Consider the following 10,000-nt stretch of genomic DNA (forward strand, 5'->3'; position numbering starts at 1 on the left):
ATAATAGATTATATATAATAATAATCTTTATTAATAATTATTTATTAATTTATGTATGTATAATATTACTAATACAGATTTTATTCTTGAGATTGAATTCATGTCATTGGGCCCCTGTGTTCCAACTTTCATATGCCAATGTTGTTGTTCATCTTCTCAACAATAATAATAATAATAATAATAATAATAATAATAATAATAATAATAATAATAATAATAATAATAATACATTATATACATACATACTATACATATATATATATGTATATATATATATATATATATATATATATATTATATATATATATATATATATGTATGTATATAATATAAAGACAAATTTATTCTTTGGAAGCTTGAAATTCAAGTCATTGGCCCCTGTGTTCCAAAAATTTCATATGAATGGTGTTCATCTTCTCAACAATAATAATAATAATAATAATAATAATAATAATAATACATTATATACATACATACATACATATGCATATATGTATATTTATATATATCTATATATATATATATATATATATATATATATATATATATCTAATATATATATAAATATTTATATCTGTGTCGGTGTATGCACCTATACATACAAAAATTCATAATGAATGTTTAGGTGTAAACGTTGTTTACATGCTAAATGTTGAATCTCACTAATATAAATATTCTATAAACCACACGCTCAAATATAACTATTTAGACACCATATGTATTGTACAATCAAACTTACATAAAAAAGGCACTAAATATATACGTAATTATTTATTCGTAATGAAAGACGAGTGAAAATAAAGATTCGTACCTCAGCCAATTTCCATCACAAGTCAAACTTTAATGTGCTTGAACCACACTCACTTTAATTGCACTAATCCAAACAATGAGGTCACTTAACGACTCACCAATTAGACCACGAATCTTCGACGACAGGAAAAGCAAATACACTGAGCCCTCATATAATTGATGAAAGTTGAAAGAAGAGAAAGTGAAAACAAAGGAGAAGAAAAAGAAAAATCACACTAATCTTTAAGTCGTCGTCTTTCTGAAAGCAAATAGTAAAAGTAAAAAAAAAATAAATAATAAATATTCCGCCCACCTGAGATTGGCTCTTATTTACCCAAAGATATTTTTGTTTGGTTTCGCCGTCAGGGAATGGTTGATTTACTTTGGTGTCTCCGACTTATTGTGTTGTTGGCTGCGGGGGATCTCTCTCTCTCTCTCTCTCTCTCTCTTGCACTTTGAATGGCTTGTAGTTTTGTATTATTCTCCTAGTAAAGAAATTTACCCTAGGACATTATCTGCGCTTTAACAAAAAAGTTTTATTAATAATAATAATAATAATAATAATAATAATAATAATAATAATAATAATAATAATAATAATAATAATAATAGCCACGATCTCAAGATCCCTGAAAAAGAATCTGGAAAAACTAAAAGGAGCTGGAAGTAGCTCCAGGACTCATGCAGAAGAGTGTGATCCTAGAAACGGCGCACATAGTAAGAAGAATGATGGACTCCTAAGGAGGCAGGATGCAACCCGGAACCCCCCAACACTATGCATGCCATCCAGTCGAATTGAAGGACTGTGATAAAGCAAAAAAAAAAAAAAAAAAAATAAAATAATAATAATAATAAAAGTTGGGAAGTAGACCTTCTTTTAAACAACTTCTGTTAAGAATAATGGCTGATTCAGCTACGTTCATTTCATACAGGACTTTCTCAGGTCTCCTTATTGTTGATTATCCAGTATTGCTTAGACTGGCAAGCAATGTGCCAATGGAGGACATTTCAGAAACGGTGGATTCAAGCGACCTTTATTATTCTGCATGAGAAATACATAAATCTTCTCTCTCTCTCTCTCTCTCTCTCTCTCTCTCTCTCTCTCTCTCTCTCTCTCTTTCTTGCTCTTTCTTATTTTCTCGCAACGTTTCTACTCAGGATCTGCTAGTCATCTTCCAGGCGAAGGTTGGAGTTAGAATGAAGCTGTTAGGATTTTGATAGGCTGCTATTGGGTGCTTACTCGCTGCATCAAGATAGTTGCTGGAGTTAATTGTTTCTCTAATAACCTTGATGATCGTCTCAGCACTCGGTAGATGTCATGGCGAGCTGCATTTTCATTGGCTCATAATTTATTATTATTATTATTATTATTATTTTTTTTTTTTTTTTTTTTTTTTTTGCTCTATCACAGTCCTCCAATTCGACTGGGTGGTATTTATAGTGTGGGGTTCCGGGTTGCATCCTGCCTCCTTAGGAGTCCATCACTCTTCTTACCAATGTGTGCCGTTTCTAGGATCACACTCTTCTGCATGAGTCCTGGAGCTACTTCAGCCTCTAGTTTTTCTAGATTCCTTTTCAGGGATCTTGGATCGTGCCTAGTGCTCCTATGATTATGGTACGATTTCCACTGGCATATCCCATATCCTTCTTATTTCTATTTTCAGATCTTGATACTTATCCATTTTTTCCCTCTCTTTCTCTTCAACTCTGGTGTCCCATGGTATTGCGACATCAATGAGTGATACTTTCTTTCTTGACTTTGTCGATCAACGTCACGTCTGGTCTGTTTGCACGTATCACCCTATCCGTTCTGATACCATAGTCCCAGAGGATCTTTGCGTGATCGTTTTCTATCACTCCCTCAGGTTGGTGCTCGTACCACTTATTACTGCAAGGTAGCTGATGTTTCTTGCACAGGCTCCAGTGGAGGGCTTTTGCCACTGAATCATGCCTCTTTTTGTACTGGTTCTGTGCAAGTGCCGGGCTTATTCACTTGCTATGGGGTTTATGGTTTCATTTTTCGTATTGCACTTCCTACATATGGGAGAGATGTTATTTCCGTCTATCGTACTTTGAACATATCTGGTTCTTAGGGCCTGATCTTGTGCCGCTGTTATCATTCCTTCAGTTTCCTTCTTTAGCTCTCCCCTCTGTAAGCCTTGCCAATTGTCATCGCTGGCTAGTTCTTTAGTCTGTCTCATGTATTGTACCGTGCATTGGTTTGTTGTGCCAGTCCTCTGTTCTTTCTGTCTTTCTCCTGTCTCTGTATATTTCTGGGTCTTCGTCTACTTTTATTAGTCCTTCTTCCCATGCACTCTTTAGCCACTCGTCTTCACTGGTTTTTAGATATTGCCCCAGTGCTCTGTTTTCGATGTTAACGCAGTCCTCTATACTTAGTAGTCCTCTCTCCCTCCTTCCTTTCGTGTTATGTATAGTCTATTATTATTATTCATTATTATTATTATTATTATTATTATTATTATTATTATTATTATTATTCATTATTATTACTATTATTATTATTATTATTATTATTATTATAATTATATTATTATTATTATTATTTATTATTATTGTTTTATTATTATTATTATTTTTATTATCAAAATAATAAATCATTTGCCATTAAGTTATTTTCTAAATGAAGCTATTGACTTTACTCTCACGAGTATCATAATCCTCTCAAACCAATTAAAATGCACACCGTAATGAATGAATCAATCACTTATTCATGAAATGCTCATTATAAGCAAACCATAAATATTTGATAAAATTTCTGAAAAAAAAGCCTTTCCCTTAATGATGTTACAATACACGATGAATTACGACTTCTTTGTCTTTGTTTGACAAAGTGAATCACACCAAAAATGCATTAACATAAAGACACTTCATGTCCTGTTCGATTTGGCGGTAATTGGTATTCATACTTCTTTGGCGCTTTTACGCTTTTGGATCCGGTATAAAAATACAAAACTTCGGGAAACTGAATTCATTCTAGATACTTAACTGCTGGGTGTGCGGGGACTAAGTTGCATTATTGAGGCGTTTTGAAAATAAAGGGAATAATAACATTTGAACTTATTTCCCTTTCAAAACAAAGGTGTCTTGCTGGGGGAGTTTTCAAAACGAGTACCTTTTACTGAAGAGTTAAAATAATGACTCTACTCTGGATAAAGGAGCTAGACTTTTTAATTATTCAAAGACAAACGCAGTGACCATGGTTGAAGATGGAGAAACATTAATACTGAGTTCTCTCAAAAGAGCTGTAGTTCGAGACCCTTTACATATATTAAATATGATAAATTACAAAACAAACCTTAACTAGTCTACTTAAATTGATTTTATCAGCTAGGTTATGGGGTTTTGTGACAAACGCATTCGAATAAAACTCCACCTTAAGTAAAAGACGTAAATATGAATTCATACATCTGAATAATGACTAGAAATATCTTTCACTGCCATTGATACACGTGTGGACAAACATCTGGCGGTAAACGATTACCTGCCATTATATAACAAATGGGAAACAGTGGGATACGGACGCAATATTTTCTTCTTTTTTTTCCGGGGGAAGAGAGGGGTTGCGTAACTTAATGGAAATATGTCCCTGCTGTGCCTATTGACTCCGTAACTATTTCGTAGGAGACAGTAAGATTAATAACGACGGTCGACATGGCTAAAGATATGGTTATATAATATATCCAGCTACTGAGAGATATAGATATATTTATATTATTTTCATATAAACTGAAATAATAACTAATTATCTTTATTTCAGCGAAATGCTGTTTTTATATTCATTGTTACTAAAATTAAATGCATACACTTATAAGGTGCAAATTCTACAAATACAATAATGTCAGATTACGAAAGAGAGATGTAGAATAATAGCGCGTCTAGGAGTCACTTTGACATTAGCAGTATTTACCCTTTCGTCTTCTAAAGGCTTTATTGTTACTTATTCCAGTGGCATGGGATGCCAAGTCCTCTTCCGCTTCCTGAATGTTTATACTTTTTTGCATCTAGGCACAAGTAAATGCAAATACGCAGCTTAGAGCCGCAATATATATATATATATATCCGTCAGGAGATTGTAGGCGGGTGAAGATGATAAGGCCTGCAGCCCTAGAGAGGGAGAAGCCCTTGGAGATTACGGACCGTAGCGTCGCAGGGCTTAAACGGCGAGGAACATCTCCCTATCACTCAGAAAATGCGGTGAATTATTGACCTACTTATATCTAGAACTTATTGTTTTATATTGGTAAAGTAGGCTGTTCAGTACCTTATCATTTCAAACAGACACCGTTGGTGCAAATAATTCAAAATCTGATTGAAACTATGAGAATAAGCAGCAACTCGAGACGTCGCCAGAATGAATAAATTTATAGCCACGATTGGAATTGGTGAACGTGTGATGCTGAAGAAGACTGCAATTAATTCAACAGGTTTCGTTGATTTAAACGTTACGAAAGCTGGGTATTTTTTCATATGCACGCATAGACCCATATATACACTCGCACATTATATATAAATTTTCATCACATCACCGTGATTCATACACATGCAATAAGCTACATATGTCCTTTAATATCCAATTCGCTCTACCTCGTAATTAATATATTTTTCATATATGTTAACCGAGTTTGAACCCACGAGAGGACGAAATTATTATCAACGAAAAAATTCCCCTTCCGCTTAACATATATGGAAATATAATAATTCCGTGGTAGAGCGAATTGGATTTTAAAGGACATTTGTAGCTTAATGCACATTATACATACATACATACATTCATACATACACACACCACACACACACATATAGTATATATATATATATATATATATATATATATATATATATATATATATATATATATATATATATATATATATATATATATATATATATATATGTATATATATATATGTAAATATATATATATATATATATATATATAGTATATATATATATATATATATATATTAGATATTCTATCTTGATTTTATCTATCCACTCAAATGAGAAAAAAACCATTACCTATTTTAACGAGGGCAGTAGAAAGTTCATCGTTCTAAATATAATCACATTCAATTACTATAAAATCGACGTTATCAAATCATCGTATGAAATTAAGAGCGAGAACCTCCTTTCTGCACAGAGAACACCTTGTCTTAAACCTTCATCACTCATCAAAGTACAAAAGACATGGTGCAAAGAATTATTTCAAAACCATTTTCAGTTTTATTTGTGACTATTTTTTACAGTCAGGCCCATGACCATGAAACTTATTCGTACATGTATTTGTCGTTTCAGGTAAGGCATCAGTAATATATGGTCTTTATCATCTGGAGCTGAGAATTCGCTAAAAATAACAACTCACGGGTTAATAAAAGCAGCAATTGCTGTAAAAATATAAAAGAGGTTAAATTATCATTTATTACATACATCTATGATCCAGGATCTTAATCCATTCACATAATTTCTACAATTTATTAAAAAGGTCAAGAGTAGGCAAATCTACATAGACTATGTTGAAAGCCATCCCAAGGAAGGAGACTTGTCAAGTCATATCGATAAAAAAAAATACCAGTCACTTTCAGATAGTCATTGGTCTAAAAAGTTAACGCCTGAGACGAGCATCAAGAAGCTTTACACTGTCACCATTTGTTTATGTGATTAAAGATACGTTCGTTCTTGTGATCTGTTAAGGTCAAACTTGTGCTGGGACTGTCCATTATTTAATTGCTTATCTATTGTGTACCTATGAGCTGGGTTGTTTCGATTATATAAATTTCGATGCTATGTTTCATCGGTGCAAATAAGGCTGCAGAATATTGTATGGGAAGTCTCTCTCTCTCTCTCTCTCTCTCTCTCTCTCTCTCTCTCTCTCCTCTCTCTCTCTCCCGCTCTCTCTGATATATATATATATATATATATATCCTATATATATATATATATATATATATATATATATATATATATAATATATATATATACATATATATACCGTATATATAACATTAAGCACTGATATAGTATGTACATAAATTTAGACAAATGAATAAAAAAATAAAACTACATTCTGTAAAAGGTATTTCCCTTCCCGAACAAGAAAAAAAAGATCAAGAGATAAACGTACGTCGAATCGGTTCTCCTCTCTCTCTCTCTCTCCTCTCTACTCTCTCTCGTCTCTCTCTCTCTCTCCTCTCTCATCTCTTCTCTCTCTCTCTAATATATATATATATATATATATATATATATATATATATATATATATACGATATATATAAATATATATAATATATAAATATATATATATGACTGGTAACAATGTTCTGTAACAACAGAATTCCATCTAATAAAAGGAGCCCATAAAAAACACCAAAATATAGAGAAAAAAGTACTAATATTTCAGAGACTGCTGTCTCCCTCTTCAGGTAGATGAACTGAGAAAAGTTTACAGAAAAGGTGGTATTTTATACCAAGAGGTCCATCCACAAACAAGCCAATTTAAGTCACCCCCGCGATAATCTTCCTTTAATCTTCTTAAGGGTTGGTTGAATGAAGAGGTTGTCGATCGTGTCCGAAATCCATGCTCCTTTTGAGATGTTCATTACCTGCCTCTCTTTATTAAAGGCCGATTCCATCATTTGACTCTTGTACCGGCAGTTGCTGCTATAAATTACACGTGACAAATTCCAGTTTATTCTATGGTTATGTTCATTTATATGGTTGAAAATAGCAGAGTTCTGTTGTCCATACCTAACTGACCGTTTGTGTGTATTAATCTCTGGGGAAGGGATTTACCTGTAAATCCGATGTAAGATTGGTCACAGTCCTGGCATGGGATTTCGTATACCCCAGAGTCCTTTGGAGATGCCTTTTGTTGGACGTTAATCAGGGATTTGGCTAAGGTGTTTGGGTAAGTAAATACAAAAGGGTTCGATTTTCCGAAGGGATTGGTTATTCTCTTAATCGTGTCCAGGTGGGAATTATTATTTTATTGTTGGGTGTATCTCTGGTCTTGTCTTTAGGGGGTCGGTAGAAAATTACGTTTGCTTTGTGAATTGCTTTCTCAATTATATGGTCAGGATATTTTAAAGACGAAAGTTGCTTGCGAATTAGTTCAAATTCTTTTTCCAGGAATTCTGGGGAACAAATTCGTAAGGCTCTTAGAAACAAGTTACTAGCTACACCTATCTTGATAGTACTGTCGTGATAGCTAAAGTAGTGAATGTATGGAAAGTGAGAACGTTGGTTTTCTGTATATGGTGAATTTGTATTCTGTCGTATCTCTGATTATTAAACATCAAGAAAAGGAATTTTGTTGTCTGTTTCCCATTCAACTTTAAATTTGATGCTGGGCACTAATGTGTTTAATTTCGCGAGGAATTCATTAAAATTGCCCCACCTATTATCCCAAAATATTAGGATATCATCCACGTATCTCATCCAACAAGCATGTTTTTGGGTTTTATTGCATTTATTACTGTAGTTTCAAAGTATTCCATGTACAGATTGGCTAGAACAGGACTTAAAGGACTACCCATACTACACCCGAATTTTTGCTTGTAGAATGATTCCCCGAATAAGAAAATACGTTATTAGATGCACATAATTCAACTAGCTTTATTATTTTGTCAAGCGCCAAAGGGAAATGATCTGAATAGGGGGATAATTTTACCCTTAAAAACTGAAGAACGTCCTGTACTGGTACTTTAGTGAACAGGGAATCTACGTCAAGGCTTAAAAGTTTTATGTTGTGAAGTGGTATATGTGCTTCTCTGAATTTGTGACAAAAATCTTCCGAATGTTTAATGTGACTGGGAGAAAAGGTGCCTAAAAAAGGGGAAAGGAGGCCAGCTAACCATTTAGAAATTTTGTAATTGAAAGCTCCGGCACATGAAACGATGGTCTGAATGGAAGATTGTCTTTTGTGAGTTTTGGGAAGGCCATAAAAATAGGGTAATTTAGGATTAATTACTTTAAATTTCTCTAATAGTTCAATACTCGTTTTTGTCTTTGCCAATTAATCTTACTTTCCGAAAAAATTCTGTGGGAACGTTTTGGAGGGGATTTTTCGTCAGTTTTTCGTATGTGTTTGTGTCGCTAAGGAGCTGGTTGATTTTGTCAAGGTAGAAGTCTTTGTCCATTATTACGATTTTGCCGTCTTTGTCGGATCTACTTATTATAACATCTAACTTTTTTAGCGACGTGGATGGCTATCATGAATCTGCGAGGAACAGGATATTTCTTATGTAAATCAGTTAAAGCATTTAGTAACACTCCTTTTAAACATATCTCTTCACGGTTGTAGTTTTTGTCAGATATGAATTTATCAAAAGCCACTATGAAGTCTAGGTTGTTTTTGCGGTCTGGCATAAGGGCGAAGGATAAGCCTGCTTGTTTGTGGATGGACCTCTTGGTATAAATACCACCTTTTCTGTAAACTTTTCTCATTCATCTACCTGAAGAGGGAGACAGCAGTCTCTGAAATATAGTACTTTTTTCCTCTATATATTTTGGTGTTTTTTTTTTTATGGGCTCCTTTTATTAGATATATATATATATATATATATATATATATATATACTATATATATATATATATATATATATATATATATATATATATATATACGCATATATAAACATACACATAAACCTGCTATGCTACTACACATTTAAATTATTTTCACAACCCATATATAGTTTATCTCCAAATAAATGGAAACTTTGGCCGAATATTGACGTTTATTTACCGTTTTTATGACATCTAATTATAATTATAGCTATTGCATCTCTATTCATCGTGAATCAATTAATATGGAAGATCTTTGACGCAAACGATATGTAAAAGCTCATTGAAAATTCAGAATCGAAATATCAATATCTTTTTTCAATTTAATTAACAATTTAAAGAAGTACATATTTTTCAGTTATTTAACTCTGATAAAAAATGCAAGAGCCTTGGCTGACAGTTAAGAGAAACAGGTGCCAGGTGCCAGGTGCCATGTTGTCTATCATTCGTGAGGACAAGTCTATTGAAAAACGATTAAATCAGTAGCTAAACCGTTTACTATTCGAGATCACTAAATAGCTAAGTCAGAGGAGTTGGAAAATCAGGTGAGAAGAAACCAAACGGAATTTAAAAGTAGTAAAAAATAGTAAGAGGAGGAAGATACGCAGCTGGAAGCGGAACGCATTAA

At 33.1% G+C, this 10,000-nt stretch overlaps 1 protein-coding gene across 4 annotated transcripts in view; it reads right to left on the reverse strand.

The window, feature by feature from the left end:
* The window catches only part of LOC135221642 (zwei Ig domain protein zig-8-like), a 109,214-nt gene that overhangs the window by 82,870 nt on the left and 16,344 nt on the right, over positions 1–10,000 (reverse strand). The window contains exon 1 of one of the 4 annotated variants that reach the window (XM_064259328.1): positions 1,103–1,261. The exons of the other annotated variants lie outside the window; for them this stretch is intronic. The gene's annotated coding sequence lies outside the window, so the exon portion shown is untranslated. Of the gene's footprint in view, positions 1–1,102; positions 1,262–10,000 lie in introns of those variants that run through there. 4 annotated transcript variants of the gene reach the window in all.

Source organism: Macrobrachium nipponense, chromosome 3, assembly GCF_015104395.2.
Source record: "Macrobrachium nipponense isolate FS-2020 chromosome 3, ASM1510439v2, whole genome shotgun sequence".
Classification (NCBI taxonomy): Eukaryota; Metazoa; Arthropoda; class Malacostraca; order Decapoda; family Palaemonidae; genus Macrobrachium; species Macrobrachium nipponense.